Source organism: Aethalodelphis obliquidens, unplaced genomic scaffold, assembly GCF_003676395.1.
Source record: "Aethalodelphis obliquidens isolate GAN/ISIS:26980383/991018 unplaced genomic scaffold, ASM367639v1 scaffold72, whole genome shotgun sequence".
NCBI classification, from domain to species: domain Eukaryota; kingdom Metazoa; phylum Chordata; class Mammalia; order Artiodactyla; family Delphinidae; genus Aethalodelphis; species Aethalodelphis obliquidens.
In genome coordinates, this window is record NW_020838016.1 from 6701179 (window position 1) to 6720703 (window position 19525).

Consider the following 19525-nt stretch of genomic DNA (forward strand, 5'->3'; position numbering starts at 1 on the left):
AAAAAAAAAAAAAAAAAAAAAAAAAAAAAAAACTTAAAAAAAAAAAAGAAAGAAAGAGCAGCGACCTCAATGTGAAAGGTTAATCAATAAAACTTCTAGACATCAACAAAGTGAAAAAGCAATCTACTAAATGGGAGAAGTATTTGCAAACGATATATCCAATAGGGCATTGATATGCAAAATATTTAACAGCTCTTACAATTCAACGGCAAAAAACCAAACAACCCAATTAAAAAATGGGTAAGAGAACCTGAACAGACATTTTTCCAAAGAAGACATACAGATCTCTAACAGACACATGAAAAGATGTTCAGTATCACTAATCATCAGAGAAATGCAAATCAAAACCACAATGAGATATCACCTGTCGCCTGTCAGATAGCTATTATCAAAAAGACAAGACATAGCAAGTGTTGGCAAAGATGTGGAGAAAAGGGAACCCTCATGCACTGTTGATGGGAGTGTAAATTGGTAGAAACACCATGGAAAACAGTATGGAGCTTCCTCAAAAAATTATAAATAGAACTACCATACAATAGAACTTTCCACTCCTGGTAATTTATCCGAGGAAAACAAAAGCATTAATTCAAAAAAATATGTGTACCCCTATGTTCATTGCAGCATTATTTACCAAGATATGAAAACGTGTCTCTCAATAGATGAATGGATAAAGAAGTTATGGTATGTATACAATGGAATATTACTCAGCCATGAAAAAAGAACGACATCTTGCCATTTGTGACAGTGTGGGTGGGCCTAGAGGGTATTATGCTAAGTGAAATAAGTCAGAAAAAGACAGATACCATTTATATGTGGAATATGCTTTCCTATTCCACATATAAATGCTTTCATATATATGCTTTCATTTATATGTGGAATAAAAAACAAAATGAACAGACAGAACAGAAACAGACTCATAGATACAGAGAACAAATGGGTGGGTGCCAGAAGGGAGAGGGGTAGGGGGACAGGTGAAATAGATGAAGGAGATTAAGAGGTACAAACTTCCAGTTAGAAAATAAATAAGTCACAGGGATGTAATGTACAGCATAGGGAATGTAGTCAATAATATTGTAACAACTTTGTATGGTGACAGACGGTAACTAGACTTATTGTGGTGATCATTTCATAATGTATAAAAACACTGAATCACTATGTTGTACACCTGAAATGAATATAATGCTATATGTCAGTTATAATTCAATAAAAATAAATCTTCTAGAAGAAAATAGAGATTTTCATGATCCTGGAATAGGAAAAGTTTCTTAAACAGGACACAAAAAGCTCAAAAAAGCATATTTGTCAAAAGAAACCCCAATATTTAAGCCTTAGATTGGGAGAAGATATTCACACTATATATATATATATATATATATATATATATATATATGAAATATAACAAAGGACTTATATCTAGAATATATAAAGAACTCTTTTAAATCAATAACAAAACACAAACAATCCAGTTAAAAAATGAACAAGACTTGGGGATAGATATTTCTCAAAAGAAGGTCTTCAAATGGCCATAAACATATGAAAAATTTGAACATCATCACTCATGATGGAAATGTAAATTAAAACCAAAATGAGAAAGCTCTTTACACCCCCACCATGGCTAACAAACAAACAAATAAGCAGATATACAAACAATAATAACAAGTTGATCATTCCAAATGCTGGCAAGGTCGTGAAAACCTATACTGCTTGGTAGGAGTATTCATTGGTTTAGCTACTTTGGAAAACTATTTGTCATTATCTGCAACAGCTAAGCATGCATACAGATGGCCAACAGTTTTACTCTGAGTTATACATCCAAGATAAAGAGAAGTACAACAACATTCATAACAGCTTTATTCATAATAGTGCAAAACTAAAAAAAGAAAACCCCTAAATATCCATCTACAGAGAGGAGGGACAAGTAAATCAGAATATAGTCAGACGAGGGAATACCACACATCAATAAAAAGAGTGAAATTTTGATACACAAAACGACATGGATGAATCTCACAGATATTATCTTGAGTCAAAGAACTCAGACATAAGAGAGTACATGCTGTATGATTTACATGAAAGTCAAAGAAGAAGATAAACTGCTCTGTGGTGACAGATATAAAAATAGTAGGTAGCTCCAGTGGGACGGAGAGTATTAACTAGAATGGAGCATGAGAGAACTTTCTGGGATGCTGGAAGTGTTTTATACCTTGATCTGTATGGTAGCCCCAATGTGTAGACAAAAGTAAAACTTCAAGAATAATGGACTAATCCCAAGACTTGAATTTCCCATGACAAAACTCCAGAATGATATTTTTGGGGTGGTCCTCATGCCTGATCATTATTCCAAGTAGATGATCCCATATCCACTGAGAAGTTAGATTGTTTCTAATTATTACAGAGGTTCGTTTTCTTGATTCATAGAAACGCACTTCTAAAATGTGAATAGATAATGTCCAATTACACCCCCCCCACACACACACACAAAAAGGATGTACAAATTTGTTCCTCCACCTCCTGTGTGAGAATTGGGTGGCTCTGGTTAGAATTCATAATGCCTGGCTTTGGGGTGAACCACGCGCAGGGCTCTTCGCAACATTCCTGATGGTGTCATCTCCGTGCATGACCAGCCCCTGAGTGGGAATGAAGAAGGAAGGACAGGAGTCAGACTCCATGGCCTGAAAATGCATTCCTTATGTAAGCTTCAGATACCTGAAAGCTACACCACTCCTAACAAGAAAGTGAGGGCTGGGCCTCTGAGAAAAATGCCTCTGTGGGAAAGAAAAGCATTTTCTAAAAGGATCAGAATAAAGAATAAGGGCACCACCTTTGGGATTGGCATAGACTCAAGCAAATGAAGAGGTTTTTTTTACGTGTTTAAAGATTTACTTGCTATCCTTTCAAAGAGGACATCAGAAATTTGACAGGATCTATTAAATTGAAAACTGCCTTATCCTTCAATTCAGGAGTTCCATTTCTAAAAATACTCACTCAAGGGTAGTCACATATATGCACAAGTACGTCCAGGGTTTGTTGGAAAAGTGAAAAACTGGAAAACCCCTAAATTGTTCGTCAATAGGAGAATGAAGAAATACATTTTAATTCGTCCATATACTGGAATACTATGCAACTGTGAAAAATAATGGTGTTGAGGTATATTTGATGACATTTTTCTATGTCTACACCTTCTTGTGAGTAAGAAAGCAAGTTGCTGAGCAATGTTAGAGCATGTTCCCAAATGTGCAAACTATATAATTTATAGTGCAAACTAAAAAAATGTTCCTAAATGTGCAAACTATATAGTTTATACTATTAATTTTAGTTTGCATATTTGGGAACATTCCCCAGTATTACTCAGCAACTTCTTCCTCACAATACGTAAAACATGTGCACTAAAAATATCCAGTGTTCATGGTAATTGTCTTTGAGGGGTGTGGTCACAGGGGACTCACTTCCTGCCTGATCTGTTTCTACATCCAACGGATGTTTTCCAAAGAGTGTGCACTATCATACTTTTGTAATAAAAAGCAAAAAAAAATTGAGTCAGAGGGTGTGACATGTCTAGGTTTGTTCTTCTTTCTCAAGATTGATTTGGTTATTCATGGTCTTTTGTGGTTCCATGTGAACTGCAGAGGTTTTTTCTTTTTCTGTAAGAAATGACACTAGAATTTTAACAGGGATTACATTGAATCTATAGATTGCTTTGGGTAGTGTGGCTATTTTAGCAATATTAAGTCTTCCAATCCATAAACATCAGATATCTTTCCATTTTTTTGTGTGTCCTCTTTAATTTCTTTCATCAATGTTTTGTTGAAACATCAGTACCCAAGCCTTTCACCTCCTAGCTAATTTTATTCTCAAGTATTTCATTCTTTTGGTTGCTATTGTAAATGATATCGTTTTCCTAATTTCCTTTTCAGATAGTTTGTTGTTAGTTTATAGGAATGTTAGTGTATGTTTATTTTGTATCCTGTAACTTTGCTGAATTTGTCAGTTAGATCTAACAGTTTTTTTGGTGGTCTTTAGGGTATTCTATACATAAGATCATGTAATCTGCAAACAGGGACCATTTTACTTCTTCCTTTCTTATTTGGCTGCCTTTTATTTCTTTTTCTTGACTAATTTCTCTGGTGAGGACTTCCAGTACTATGTCGAATAGAAGTGGTGAGAGTGGGTATCCTTGTCTTCTTAATCTTAGAGGATAGACAGAATGGTACTGGCATATAGACCAATGGAAGAGAATACAGAGCCCATAAATCCACACACGTATGGCCAACTGATCTTCGACAGCAGTGCCAAGAATACACAATAGTGAAGGGATAGTCTCTTCAACAAATGGTGCTGGGAAAACTGGATATCCACATATAAAATAATGAAATTGGACCCTTATCTTACATATACACAAAAATCAACTCAAAATGAATGAAAGACTTAAACATAAGACCTGAAACTAAAACTCCTAGAAGAAAACATTGGGGGAAACTTTCATGACATTGGTCTTTTCAATGATTTCATGGATATGACACCAAAAGCAAAGGCCACAGAAACAAAATAAACAAGTGAGACTACCTCACACTAAAAAGTTTCTGTACAGCAAGGGAAATAATACAGGTGAAAAGGCAACCTATACAATGGGAGAAAATATTTGCAAACTGTATATTTGATAAGGGGTTAATCTCCAAAATATATAAGGAACTCCTACAACTCAATATATAAGCAACAAAAGTAAAAACTCGATTGAAAATGGGTTAAGGATTCGAATAGACATTTCTCTGAAGAAGACATACAAATGGACAACGGTTATGTGAAAAGATGTTCAACTAATCAGGGAAGTGTAAATCAAAACCACAATGAGATATCACCTCACACCTTCAGGATGGCTATTATCAAAAGAAAAAAGACAAGTATTGGTGAGCATGTGGAGAAATTGGAACCCTTGCACACTGTGGCTGGAAAGGCAATCGGTGCAGCCACTGTGGAGGGTTCCTCAATATTTTAAAAGTAGAACCAGTAACCCCACTTCTGGGTATTTACCCAAAAGAATTGAAATCAGGATCTTGACAAGATATTAGCACTTTTATGTTCTCCACAGCACTCTTCACAATAGCCAAGAAGTGCAAACAATCTAAATGTTCATTGACAGGTAAATCAATGAAGAAAGCATGATATATACATACAATGGGACATTATTCAGCCTCAAAATAGAAGGAAATTCCGCAATGTGTGACGACATGGGTGAACCTAGAGGACATTACGCTAAGTGAAATAAGCCAGCCACAGAATGACAAATACTGCATGATTCCACTTATATGAGGTATCTGTCATAGTCAGATTCATAGAATCAAAGAGTGGAATGGTGATTGCCAGGGGCTTGAGGGAGGGGAAATGACGAGTTACTAATCAACAGGCATGAATTCACAGTTAAGAAAGATAAATAAGTTCTAGAGGTCTGCCGTATAACATTGCACCTATAGTCAACAGGTCAGTCTTGTACACTTAAAATTTTGTTAAGAGTGTAGAATCATGTTAAGTGTTCCTACCACAATAAAAAAGCACACAACTTTTGTTTTTAAGGGACAGAAACAGGGAAAAACAGCATAGGTGGCCCCTCTTCCCCTCATCTGAGGTCTCTGGGGGTTGGGAACGTGGAGACCCTGGCCGATGACTTCTGACTGGGAGTGTCCAGTTAGGTGGGGGGAAGGGCGATGGCTCCCTCAACCCCACCCCTACCATCCTCCCACCTACAGAGGGAAAAATAAGAACCAGAGGCCCCAGGCCCTCCCGGGAGGTCTGGTCCTGACAGCTTCCTCCTGGAACAATGAGCTGACACTGGATAGTCTGCAATCACCCGCCAGTTATTCTTCCTGTCGCAGCTCAATCAGCTTGTCAGGGCCTGGGAAAGGAGGTGGGTCGCTGGATGTGCAGGTTCCGTCTGGACAACCTCAGAGCCCCTAAATGCATTCCAGCTCCCCGGGTTCTGAGCCAATTGCTTTGCCTGCTTGTGTTTTAGAGGGATGTTAAAAAAAAAAAAAAAAGGTGGCCAACTGAGCGAGTTGGTTTCAATTTCCTTTGTGTAAAGATGTCATGTGTTGTGTTCATGCTGGTGGTCTCCAGTGCTCGGGTGGTTGCAGTCACATGCTCGTCGGGAGAGAAGGGGTGACTAATGGAGAATGCCCACCTTGCACTGCAGTTTAGGCTTCCCTTTCCAGGGCTGATTTAAGCTTTCACGTCATTCTTCCCAAGTCTCCGTCTGCTCGTGCTGGTTGCCGGAGATAGCAGTGAAGGGGCACAGTCTCTACCCTCCAAGAGCTCAGAGCTGAGTGGAAATGAGCATGCGCAATAGCAGGGGTGTGGGATAGTGGGATGGGAGGGAGGGCAGGTGCCTGCCTCTCTAGTTAGTGGGACAGAGCTCTGGAGGGGCACAAGACTCCTAGGTTGCAGGCCTACATCTGCTACTTTTTATCCATCACTGTGCAATCTGAAACGGATCGCTTAATTTCTGAGGGCCTCAGTTTTCACCTGTGTAAAGTGAGAGGAAACCCCCTGTTCTGGCAACCCTCTAGAACCATTACGGGGGGCAAAAACCAGCTGTGAAGTTGCCTGGGAGAAGGGGGTACAAATGTGGCTTAGGTGCTGCTGTTTATGTTTGTTCTGTTTGCTGCTGCCAGTGAACAAAAGGCTATGACTTTGCACTTGGAGAAACCATACCTGGAACTTCTTTGTTTCCCTGAGTATACCCAGAGACCCCCCAGATCCCCAAGACCACTGTCAACTCTAACACAGCCCTGTTGCCCTTCACGATGAAGGTATGTTTAGGTAGTGCTGGCTGCTGGACCAGCTGTCCCGATTGAGCCCTCCTGGGAGCAACTCGTGCAAGCCCACTTGAGTTCAGGCTTGATGGTACCCACCACAAGGATGGAAGCTGGGAGCAGAGATAAGAAGGGGCTTTGCTGTTGTACAGAATGAGTCCTAGCCTATAAGTCTCATAGTTCATAGTAGAGCCTGTGTTTGTTTCCCTGTTCCTCTCCCTGCACCTTGGATGAGTATTAGAATGTCCCTGCCTGGATGTAGCAATATTACAGGAAGGTGGAGTTGGAGGGTCACAGAGTAAGCAGGGTGACAGGATGAGGACAGAGGCATCCCGATAGGGGGTGAGCCTCAGGTCACAGGGTTCAGGAGGCAGGGGCTGGCTGTCCTCCCCAGGACACTATTCTCCCGCCACTGGAACCCATGCACTTGCTGCCCTACACTTTGCTCATCACTTTTCTCTCTCTTCTCCTCACTTCTCCCTTTTCTTTTCCTTCCTTTTCTTCTCCTCCCTTCCCCTGTCTTTCTCTCTGTCTTCACTCAATCCCAACTCTGCTCAGGTATCCCATCATCTCCAGGTGCACCCAGCCCAGAGGCAGCAGTGCAAATTTCTGTTCCCATCTTCATTCATTACTAGCGTATTTTTTTTTTACATCCTTGATCATAATTATAATAACCACCTTAAAAGCCTTGTCTGCGAATTCCAACATCTGGATCTCCATTAATTGTCTTTTCTCTTGCAGATTGATAACACTTCCCTGTTCTTCCTATGTTGGGTAATATATTTTTAATTGTATCCTACAAATTGAGAGTGTAATATTGTGGAGCGACTGGATTTTGTTACATTCTTATGGAGAGTGTTGATAATTTTTTGTTTTTGCTGGTCATTAACTTGTTTGGATTCAAACTGCAGACTCTTTTTTCTGGGGCAGCAACACAAATCTCACTGAGTTCTTTTATCCCCAGCTGGGTAGCTCTGAACCTGCTCCATGAATGCATGGGTCAGCAGTCACCAGAGGTTTGAAAGAGTTTAAGTATAGAATTCAGGGCTCTTTGTCTTCAGATCTCTCCTTATAAAGGAGATTCCCCTTTCACTTTCCAGCAGCTAAGGTGTCCCTGAGCTTTATTCTTTGGTTGTTTAAGTCAGAAAAACTATGCATTTTCTCTAAGAACTTTGGTCACACCTCATGGTGCTTACTGCTCAGTGTCTGTTCCAGCTGACCTTGAACTGTCTTCAAGCTAAAAGCCATAAAAATGGGAAACAGCCTGTGTCCCATCCCTTCTTCCAGATGCCAACTCCCTTCCTGAATCTGCCTGCTTTTGTTCACTCTCCAGTGCCTTTACATGGTTGTATTTTTACTTTTGTCCAGAGTTAATAGTTATTATCACTGGGTCCAATAAGAGTTCACTTGGCCGTATCAAAGGTGGAATCCCTATTTTTCTCTCTCACCATTTTTAGAATGTGGCCTTCTTTTTAAAGATTGTCTCATGGTTGCAAGATGACTATGGCAGCTCAAGCCATCATATCAACATTCCAGGCTGGAAGGAGGATGAAAGAGGAAGGGCAACATGTGCTTTCCAGCTGCATCAGCCACCCTTTAAAGGATATTCCCATAATTCTCCCCCGGCAACTTCCAGCTACATCTCATTGGTCAGAATTTAATTGCAAAGTTATGAGTGAAATGTAATTATTAAGCTGGGCACATTGGTATTCCCAACAGAATTAGAGTTAACTTAGTAAGGAAGGAGAGAGGATGACTCAGGAAGGCAGCTAGAAGCTATCCCGTTTCATAGGTATATTACAAAGAGTAAAAACGTTAATACATGTTCACTGCTCAGTACCACTCCTGGTACATAGGAAGCGCTCCATAAATGGTTTTAGTATTGCTACAAGTTTCACAATAGACATAACCCAAGACACAATGGAAATCCTAAAGAGAGACACCTAGCCCAACTAGGAAAGGAAGGGTGACAAAGAAGACCTCCTTGAGGCAGTGGCACCTGAACCAAACCTGAAAGACTGACCAGGCAAGAGAGGAAAGGAATTCCAGGCGGGAGGAACAGCTCTGAGTAAAAGCTTGGCAGTGAGAAACTGCCTGTCGTGTGTAGGGATGTTTCATAGAAAGTACAGAAGGGTGAGTGAAAAGGCACGAGAGGGAGTCAGGACTAAGACATGGAAAGGAGCTCGTTCATCTCCAGTGTCCAAAAGAGTGCCCAGCATATAATGGGAGATAATTTTTTTTTTTTCTTTTGCGGTACGCGGGCCTCTCACTGTTGTGGCCTCTCCCGTTGCGGAGCACAGGCTCCGGACGCGCAGGCTCAGCGGCCATGGCTCACGGGCCCAGCCGCTCCGCAGCACGTGGGACCTTCCTGGATCAGGGCACGAATCCGTGTCCCCTGCATCAGCAGGTGGACTCTCAACCACTGCGCCACCAGGGAAGCCCGGGAGATAGTTTTATATGTGGTCAAGTAGCAGCCAAGTTGGAGAGCGCCTGTGTGTGCGCATGCGCATGTGCCCACACCCACACTCACGCTCACATGCCTGATTTACCTAACCCTGCAGGCCTCCTGTGGGAGAGAAGCCTGGTAGGAAACAAGCCCCGTGGCCCAAGTACTGCAGACCTTCCCGTCTCTGGGCGTTCAGGGCAGAGGTGCAGAGCTGTGGGCTGGGTGGTCACTGTGGCCCACTGAGAGAATAGGACCCTCACCGCCCATGCCCATAACTCTTCCCAAAGATGGGGGCTTTCAAAAACACGCTCGGCAAGTTTGGTCAAGCAGGAAGACAAGGGCTGATTGTGTGGGGAGGAGGCGAGGCTGGGGCGTGCTGCCTGGGCCTCTTCTGGCCTTCCCCTCCCACCCTCACGCCAGCCTGGGGCTGGTCCCCCCAGTGCCCAGATCCTCCCGGGTGTGGGTTTGGGAGAAGTATAAGCACCTAGGCAGCAGACGTGCTTGGGTCTGCGGGTTTCTTCTCTGATTCTGCCGCTTCACTGGGGGACAGAGCATCCCCATAGCATCAGGCAGGGACTTCTTCTCCCGTCTTATTCTCTTGCTGCTGGAAGCTTCTCCTGGCTCATAATCTCTGTTTCTCCTGACTCCTGTCTGTGGTACTTCCCCCAACTCAGTTCAGTTCGGTTTGCATTCATCGCACAGCTGTGAAGTGCCAGGGTCCTGTCCTGGGCCTGGGAGAGCGTTGCCTGGGATGTGTGGTGTGTGCGTATGTGTGTGTAGGGTGAATATTTGATATTAGATATTAGAACATAGTAGATCTACCCTGCCTTCCTTTCTACTGTGGAGAAATATTCTATGTTATAGGTAAACTGCAGTTTGGGCCATTCTTTTTTCATGGGTATTTAGTTTGTTTCTGGGATTTTGATATTCACATAATGCTGCAGCAGCATGCCCGTATGTGCCCCCTTCCCACACTTGCACGTAGGTGAATGGCTTGGGGCCGGGAAGTGAGAGGGAAATTCCAGGGATGCCAATGGCAAGTCACCCTCCCAAGCAACTGCATCAATTTACGCGCATGTGAGCTGTGACTATCACAACCCATTTCCTCAGTTTCCATTTTCTCATCAATGCTTGACCTTATCACATATTTAAAATGTTGTCTGTAGAATTATGTCCTTATTTGCTTGCCCCCTGCACTCAGAGTCCCCTTGAGGAGGCTCTGAGCTCCTCAAGGACAGGGACTATTCATGTCTTGCTTAACTTTGATTTAGATTTTAAAAAAATTCCATTTTCTTTGTCAATTGATTTAGGAAGTTTAACTCTCATTTTAGTGGTTACTCTTGAAGTTTTAACAGGTACCTTTAATGCTTGAAGGTAATCACCTACCTTCCATCTTTCATGCCTTACTTATTCTTGTCCACTAATTCAGTTCCAAATTTTTCTCAATATGGCCATTATTATCATTTAATAGAATAGATGCTGTTTAGCTTTGCCTACATGTTTACTGTCTTCTTTGTTCCCAGTTCCTTCTTGTATACAAGATCTTCTTTCTTCTTTCATTTTCCTTCTTCTTTTGGTCTTTTAGAGAAGGCATATAGTTGTAAACTCAGTTCTTTTTTTCTGAAAGGCTATAGTCCTCTAATTCTTATTTTTACCCCAGCTCTATTGAGGTATAATAGACAATTTAAAATCGTACCTATTTAAGATGTACAACTTGATGATTTGATATACATAAACACTGAAATATTCACCACCGTCAATCTAATTAACATATCCATCGCATAGCTGTTATTTTTGTGGGTGTGTGTACATGATGGTAACACTTAAGATCTGCCTTGTTAGCAAATTTCAGATATGCAATACAATATTGTTAACTGTAGGCACATTGTTGTACATTAGATCTCCAGAACTTAACTTGCATAACTGAAACTTTGTACCTCTTGACCAACATCTTCCCATTTCTCTCTCCCTCCCAGTCCCTGGTAACCACCATTCTACTCTCTGTTTCTATGGGTTTGACTGTTTTTAGATTCCACCTGCAAGTGAGATTATGCAGTATTTGTGTTTTGCATATGGCATATTTCACTTAGCATAATATCCCCTAGGTTTATCCATGTTGTCGCAAATGGCAAGATTTCCTTCTTTTTTAAGGCTGAATAATATTCCAGTGTGTGTGTGTGTGTGTGTGTGTGTGTTTCTCACGTCTTCTTTATCCATTCATCTGTTGACAGTATTATCCTCTTATTCTTGAGTGAGAGTTAAGCTGAGTTTAGAATTCTGGGTAGGTGGTTGTTTCCCCCAGCATGCTGCAGATGCTATTCCAACTGCTTTCTGGCTTCCATTGTTACAGTTGTTGGTCTGCTTGTTGTTCTTTGATAAGTAATCTGTCTTTTCCCTGTGGCATTTTATTTATTTATTTATTTTCCCCCCAACCCTCACTTTATTTTTTAAAATTTTTATTGGAGTATAGTTGATTTACAATGTTGTGTTAGTTTCAGGTGTACAGCAAAGTGAATCAGTTATACATATACATATATCCACTCTTTTTTTACTTCATTTCCCATATAGGCCATTACAGAGTATTGAGTAGAGTTCCCTGTGCCATACAGTAGGTCCTTATTAGTTATCTATTTTATATATAGCAGTATTTATATATCAATCCCAATCTTCCAATTTACCCCTTCCCCCACCAACCCCCTGGTAACCATAAGCTTGTTTCCTATGTCTGTTACTCTATTTCTGTTTTGTAGATAAGCTCATTTGTACCCGTTTTTTAGATTCCCCATAAAAGTGATATCATATGATATTCATCTTTCTCTGTATGACTTACTTCACTCAGTATGACAGTCTCTAGGTCCATCCATGTTGCTGCAAATGGCATTATTTCATTCTTTTTTATGGCTGAGTAATATTCCATTGTATATATGTACCACATCTTCTTTATCAATTCATCTGTCAGTGGACATTTAGGTTGCTTTCATGTTCTGGCTAGTGTAAATAGTGCTGCAGTGAACATTGGAGGTGCATGTATCTTTATGAATTATGGTTTTCTCTGGATATGTGCCCAGGAGTGGGATTGCTGGATCATATGGTAGCTCTATTTTTAGTTTTTTAAGGAACCTCCATACTGTTCTCCATAGTGGCTGTACCAGTTTACATTCCCACAAACAGTGTAGGAGGGTTCCCTTTTCTCCACATCCTCTCCAGCAGTTATTGTTTGTAGATTTTTTTGATGGTGGCCATTCTGAGCAGTGTGATATGAGACCTCATTGTAGTTCTGATTTGCATTTCTCTAAAAATTAGTGATGTTGAGCATCTTTTCATGTGCACATCTGTATGTAGTCTTTGGAGAAATGTCTATTTAGATCTTCTGCCCAGTTTTTTTGATTGGGTTGTTTGTTTTTGATATTGAGCTACATTTCCATGTGTCATTTTAAAACGCTCTTTTCTACGTCTTCTTCAATTTCACTGTGATGTGGCTACATGTGAACTAATTTTTACTTATCCTGCTTGGATTTCTTGTGATTCCTAAATCTGATGACTCGTGTCCTTTAACAACTTTGAAATATTCTTGGCTGTCATTTCTTCAAAGATTGCCTGTCCCTAAACTGCATCTTCAGGAACTCCAATTAGACATAATTTAGACCTTTTCATTGTATCCTCCGTGTCTTTTAGTGTCTCTTATATTTCTCATTTATTTGTATCTCTCTGCTACACTGTAGCATTTCTTTAGATCTGTCTTCTGGCTCAGGAATTCTCCATTCAACTGTTTAACCAATCCACTGGGCTTTGAATTTCAATGATTTGAATATCCATTTTAAGAAGTTTTATCTATCTATGTATCCATCCATCTATTTATCTATCAAATAAACCTGGTCATTTTTATTAGTCTCTGCTTGGGTTTCCAATTCCTTGTTTTACTTTGTTAAACATTTTAAACTTACTGATTCCATATTTTGTACCTAATCATGCCAGTGTCTCAAGTCCTTCTGGGTACACTTCTACTCCTTGTTGTTTCTGATGATTCCCACTTACTGTCCTTCATGTCTTACACCTGATTCTGATTGCCAGCTCTATTGACCACTCTAAACCTGGAGGGAAACTACGGGGCCTGGGCTGATGCTGTGCTCCTCCAGCGGGAATCTGCTTTTGCCTCTGCCAGGTGCCACAAAGCACTGCTGGTCTGGGACCACTTTAATTTCTTGAATTGGGGTTTCCTGATCCAAGCAGATAGTATAAATTTGACCCCAGATCTGTGGAGTTCAGGGCTATGGTTAATGAATTGTCAGCAACCTTTATTCCTTTATTTTTCCTTTTCCCCACTTGGATCCAAGCCTAAGATCAAATCTTGGACCTAAGTTATCTTGTCTCCCTTTGATGGTGGGCAGATTTTTTTCTAGTTCATCTTTTCACTGAGGGTGTAGCCCTTCAAAGACCCTCCTCTGTGTATGGGAGAGGAGCTGGGTAGGGGATCCAATCACACATATGCCTAAGGCCTTGTCTTAGCCCTTGTCTCCTCTGTTGCCAGTAAACCCTGCCCTGAGATTCCAGTGTCCTGGTATCAGCAAATACCTGGGAGCTGCCCTGGTGCAGCACTGTCTCTCTAGGCCAGAGGCCTGTCTCCTCTTCACCTTTGACATTTGGAGAGTCCTCGTTTTACTCCAAGTTCAGCTCTGTATTTAAAAAGATTGGGTGATGTATTTCATCCAGTACTTATTTTTTAAAACCAGATATTTGTTTGTTTTTAGAATGTTGAATCCATAATACGTACAGTAGCAGGAATCCTTATCAGGATTTTGAAGTAAGAGTAGGAGTTCAGTACTGACCATGCCACAGTCTAGCACTCAACCATTGCATCTGTAATTGTTTCATGTTGTGGACATGTTGCTCAGCCTCTCAGCCTGTTTTAGCTCTTTGCAAATTCCTCAGACTTGGTGCCGGGTTCTAGGACAAGCATGGCTTCCTGCTACAGAGTGTTTGCATGACTCAGCCCGTGCGATCCCATCCCAGGCTTCTCTGCCTGCATTTCCACTATTGGCTGTATTACCATCACTATTGCAGGGGATGGTAAGTACGTGGCCCCTCAGCACAGGGACGTATCCTTATAGCTTGGCTGGCTAGCAAGTTTCTGCCCTCGCTCTGCCTCCTCTGACTTTCTGAGACATGGACCTTAGCCTTAGGACCCTGTGTTCCTGCTGGAATGCCTGCCCTACCACCTTCCCACACCTGGGAACCAGGCTAGAACCTGCTGTAGCACATGAGATGCATGCTTAGAGATTTGTTTTCTGGGACTGGCCCTTCTTAGAACCCTTCTAGAAAAGAGACCTGCTCATCATCTATTAAGACTTTGGTGTGAACGAGCTTATCTGACAGTTTAATGATGGTAACAGCCAGAGTGTATCAAGTTCCCACAGTGCAGTAAGTGATTTTTATTGAGACCCCATACTGAGAACAGAGATGGGGAAAGATCACTCCATAGATCAAGATATGGCCTAGAGTCCATGGCTGGCCAAGGGGGTACTGGATGGGTTCTAAGGTGTGATGGGGTGTATGAGAGTCCTGAGGGCTTGGAAAGGGAAGTCATCACTGGCAGGGGAGAGGGACAGATAGACATTCATCATTCAGTCAGTCAACAAACACTCCTGGAGCACCTACTGAGTGCCAGGTGTTGTGCTGGGTGCTGCGGATACAGATAGGAATGAGGTCTGGCCTCAGGGAGCATAGAAGGGCCTGGCTCAAGGCAGATCCCTGCACATCACCCAAGAACATCTACCCTAGCCCCTCACTGTACAGATGAAGTAACTGAGGCCCAGAGAGGGGAGGGAACTGCCTCCAGGTTGCACAGCAAGTGCTTTTATCACAGAGATAGTGAGGATGGCCATGAGGAAAGAGAATCTAAAGTGAGGGGGGCCCTGTATCTCTCCACGTCCCTGGAAATCACCTGCCCACTAGGTGACCTGGCCAGTCACAGACTCTACTCTTTCAGGGTCCTGTGGTAGGTACCTCTGTGGCTCCCAGAGACTGCTGGGGCTGGGGTGGGATGGGGAGCCCTCCATTTCCCCTCATTCCCCAGGCAGGGAGGGCTGCTGGCCGAGAAGTTCCTGCTGCAGCATGGGGAAAAGGGGGTCCTCTCTCTCCCACCCCATCCGAAACCCATGGGACAGAGCAGACTTTATCAGACCCCAGCTGTGGCTGCCTTGGGCTTGCTGGGAGGTGCTGGGCCTGGGAGCAAGGCTCAGGACGGGCTGACACAGCCGAGGGGAGATAATTTCAATCTGCAGCCTCAAGATTGAGGGAGAAATGTAAACACGGGCTGCTGGGCCAGCAGCCATGAGGATGGCGGGGCAGAGGGCACCCTGCTCACTAGCCCTTCTTGCCGAGCTCACTTTGAGGGGAGCTCCCATTGATTTTCCATGACCTGGTCCTTCACAGGGATGTGAGGGAGCAGCTGCTTTGGCTCCCGAGGCCCCTTTGGGCCAATCTCTCCACCAGTTAGCCTCAGTGGGGAGGGTCCTGGCCAGACAACCCTAGCTGTGTTTCACAACTAGCTGTGAGACATCCTTAAGCAAGGCACTTGATTTCTCTACACCTAGTTGCCTCATCTGCAAAATGGGGATGAGGAAACATCCCCCAAACAAAACACAAAAGAGACTGTCCCTTTATTCAGAGCTGAGAGTGAAGCTTCAATGAGATAACGTGGCTCAAGTGCTTGCCACCGGTCCTGGCACAGAGAAAACGCTCAGAGACAGTAGTTAATTATTGGCTGTGGTGGTTGTTATTGTTAATTAATTAATTTGACCCAGTTCAGCCTGGGTCCATCTCCCTGCCTCCTTACCCCCTCACATGGCTAACTCAGGCTCAGCCTTCAGTATATAGGTGTTCCCTCCTACAAGAAGCCTTCCCTGATTTGCCAAGGCTTGATCATCTCTCTCCCCACTCCCTCCACTGACCACTCACCCCCTTCCCATGCTTCATTATAGCATTTATCAGAGACCACTGTCACCATCAGTTCCTTGCTCTGCGCCTGAACCCAGCTATGTGCTCCTCAAGGCAGGACTGGGTCTTTTCCCATCTCTGGTTCTTCAGGACCCGGCACACTGTAGATGCTCATTAGATGTTTGCTGAATGAATGAATGATTGTGAGTTTTAACCACACCCCTGATGCTCAGGCACTTTGGGCTGCCCCTCAGAGTGTGCGAAGGGAAGTTCTCAGCCCATGGCTGAGAATCAGTGATGAGGAAATCACAGGTCAGCAGTGCAGATTTCTGTATATGTGGGTGTGTGATGATGACCACGGACATCTACCGAGTACTTACCGTACCTGGATACTGTTAGGTGGATTTAATCTTCAGCCCACACCTATGGGATGCAACCATCTTGCAGATGAGGCTCAGAAATTTTTCCCATTTTGAAATAGAGGCTCAGAGTGGTTGAATATTTTGCCTAAGATCACCCAGCTTGTAAATGTGGGTGCGGTCAGGATTTGAACCCAGGAGGAGCACCTCCAGGGCTAATTCTCCCGGCCCCTCACCCTACGAACCCCCAGGCCTGTGAGTGGCATGTGGCCAGGTGGGCACACCCGTACACGACTGTGGCAAATCTCTCCTGGGTAACCCCTTTCATCCTGAGTGAGCTGTAGCTCCGAGCAGGCCTTGCTGCTGGGAGCTGCAGAAAGGAAGGAGCTGCAGTTTCACGTCCAAGTGACAGAACAAGGTAGGCTAGAAGCCTTATTATTCACATGAAACCGTGACTAATAACCAGCGGGTCCTGAGAAGCCATCTGCCTGCCTCTGGGGACACCTAGCGAGGCAGGTGGGTTGGGAACCCTCAAGCCTGCAGACGCGGGGACTGCTGTGGGTCTGAGAAGTCATAGCTCGATACCACATATTCATTTTCTGGCTAATTTTCACATTTTTTAGGCACTGTATTTCTGGCGACCCCAATGACATGCTAAGAGGCACAATTCTTCAAGCTTTCGTTCTGTTTGTTTCTTTTTTCCAAGCTATGGTCAGAATGATTTTTCGGAAATTGGTGAATGCCTTTTGGGCAGAGGAGAGGTGCCTCTGTGTCTTTGGGGTGCCTCTGTTTGGGTGTATATCTACGTCACAGTCAGGAGCGCCTCTGTGCGCACCTGGCCCCACCTCCCCTGGCAGGGACTCTGACGTTATTACTTAGGAAGAAAGAGGCTTCCTTGATGTTGATTGTCCTTTGTTTGTTCGAGGAGTGTTCCCTGAGAACTTGCTGTGTGCCAAGACTTGTGCTGGGTAGTAGGGATGAAATGGAGAATGAGACCCAGGTGCTGCCCTCGGGAGCTGACATATTAGTGGGAGAGGCAGGCCAGGGGACAGATGATGACCTCCCAGGATGGAGAGGGCTGTGCTGGCGGGGAGTCCAGAGGGCAATCTGCGGAAGAACTCCTAACGCAGCCTGGAGAGAGAGAGCTTCCTGGAGGAAATGGCAACTGGGTTGCCAACCCAATGGGCTGGGTTTTGAAGGATGCATTTAAGTGGGAGAATGCTTTAATGGATTGTAGAGAGTATAAATGCCAGTAGGGAGAGAGGGTCAAGGGTGTTCAGGAAACACTAAGTAGTTTGGTTTGGATGGAGAGTCGTGTGTGTGTGTGTGTGTGTGTGCGCATATGCGTGTTTGTGGACGTCAGTGTGTGTGTGTGCATTTGTATATCAGAGAAGGTAGTGACTGCAGAGTTACACTGAAAATTTCTATTTACATGTTTTCTGTGAAAAACTTCTATGAAGTGTAATGTATGAAGAACATTTAATCATTCACATTTTAGTGTGAACAAGTTTATATGTTTCTTTCTCGAAGAAGCCTAGACCCTTGAATGAGAACGGGTGCCGAAAGACAGGGCAGGACACCCAGTTCACAATTAGTCGTGCTCCCCACTCTGTCACATTCCATGCAACTCTCAGAATTATCCTGGAACCTGTTGATATATTCAGCCTGTATCCCCTCCGAGAGGTAATAATCTTGTCATCTGCCCCGCACTGCAGGAAGCTGAGAAATCTGATATTTGTCCCACACTCACCCCTGGCTAACCCTGTGGGGAGGAAGGGACCCTCCTCATTCAGAGGCGTGGCTTGGGCAGGCCCTGAGGGGCCAGAGCCTGGCTCGGAGGGAGTGAGGGCAGGGCTGGGCAGGCTGCTGCCAGACCACCTGGGCCCAGCCCCTGTTCACTCTCCCTGTGCCCAGACCTTGCCATGATCCCAGCTGTGGTACCCTCCTTTGGACAGATTAAAACCATAGGTCACCCCATTCAGAGAAGGCTCCAATGACCCAAATCATGGAGGCTCCAAAGAAGGGGGTTGTGAATTGTGGGGTGAAAAGTGCACTTTTTGGGGGGGAGAGAGGCAAGAGCTGTGTGTCAGTGGTGTGTGTCCTGCCTGCAGAGGGCCTCAGGGTAGACTTGTTCAATGGGCCTGCCACCTGAGCAACAGAACCCCAGGCCTCTCCACCCACTGGCCGCTGGATTGGCTAACTGGCCAACTGCCTGGTAGGCCAGCTCTGGACAACACTGGTGGACCCGCTGCAGGCAGGTCTCTGGGTGGGGACTTGCAGGTATATAGCCTCTTGGAAGTGGCAGAAACAGAACCTCTCCAGCGTGGAACTGGCTCGGTCAGGACCTGCTGGTTGGAGCTCCTGGGATGGCAAGTCCTCTCTCAGAGCAGAGCTGAGTTTCTGAGGGGGCTGGGGTTCAAGGCCAGGCCCTGAGCCACTGAGGGCAGGGACCCGAGGGTGAGGACTGTGGACAGTGTGTTCCTGGACAGCCAGGGCGCCTGCTTGCTGGGGACACAGTGGAGGGTTCACTGTCAGGTGGGACCATTGCAACTCATCCACGAAGAAAGTGCTTTGGGTTCTATATTGTATAGGATACCTGTGCACTGTCCCTTTTCATCCTAGAGCAAGCCTCAGTTGAATTAAGTCACTCCGAAAGGGGACCTGCCCAGGGCACAGCTAGGAAGTGGGGAAGGCAGGTTTTGAACCTAGGCCTAAGCCCATTGCCACCCCATCCATTGTGAGTCTTTGCTTCTAAGGGTCATCTGCAGGCATTCAAAGCCTGGCTGGGCCACTTTTATGCAGAGTGAACTTGGGCAGGTGACGTAACTCCGCCGTGCCTCAGTTTCCTCATCTGTCAGGATATAACACTGATCTATAGGATCCCAGCGCGGCTCCACGAGGTAACACACGTGAGAGCCTGAGGGAGGACCGGGTGACTGTAGCTGCTCCCCAGTGGCGGCTGCCAAGACTGTCGGTGGTCCTGC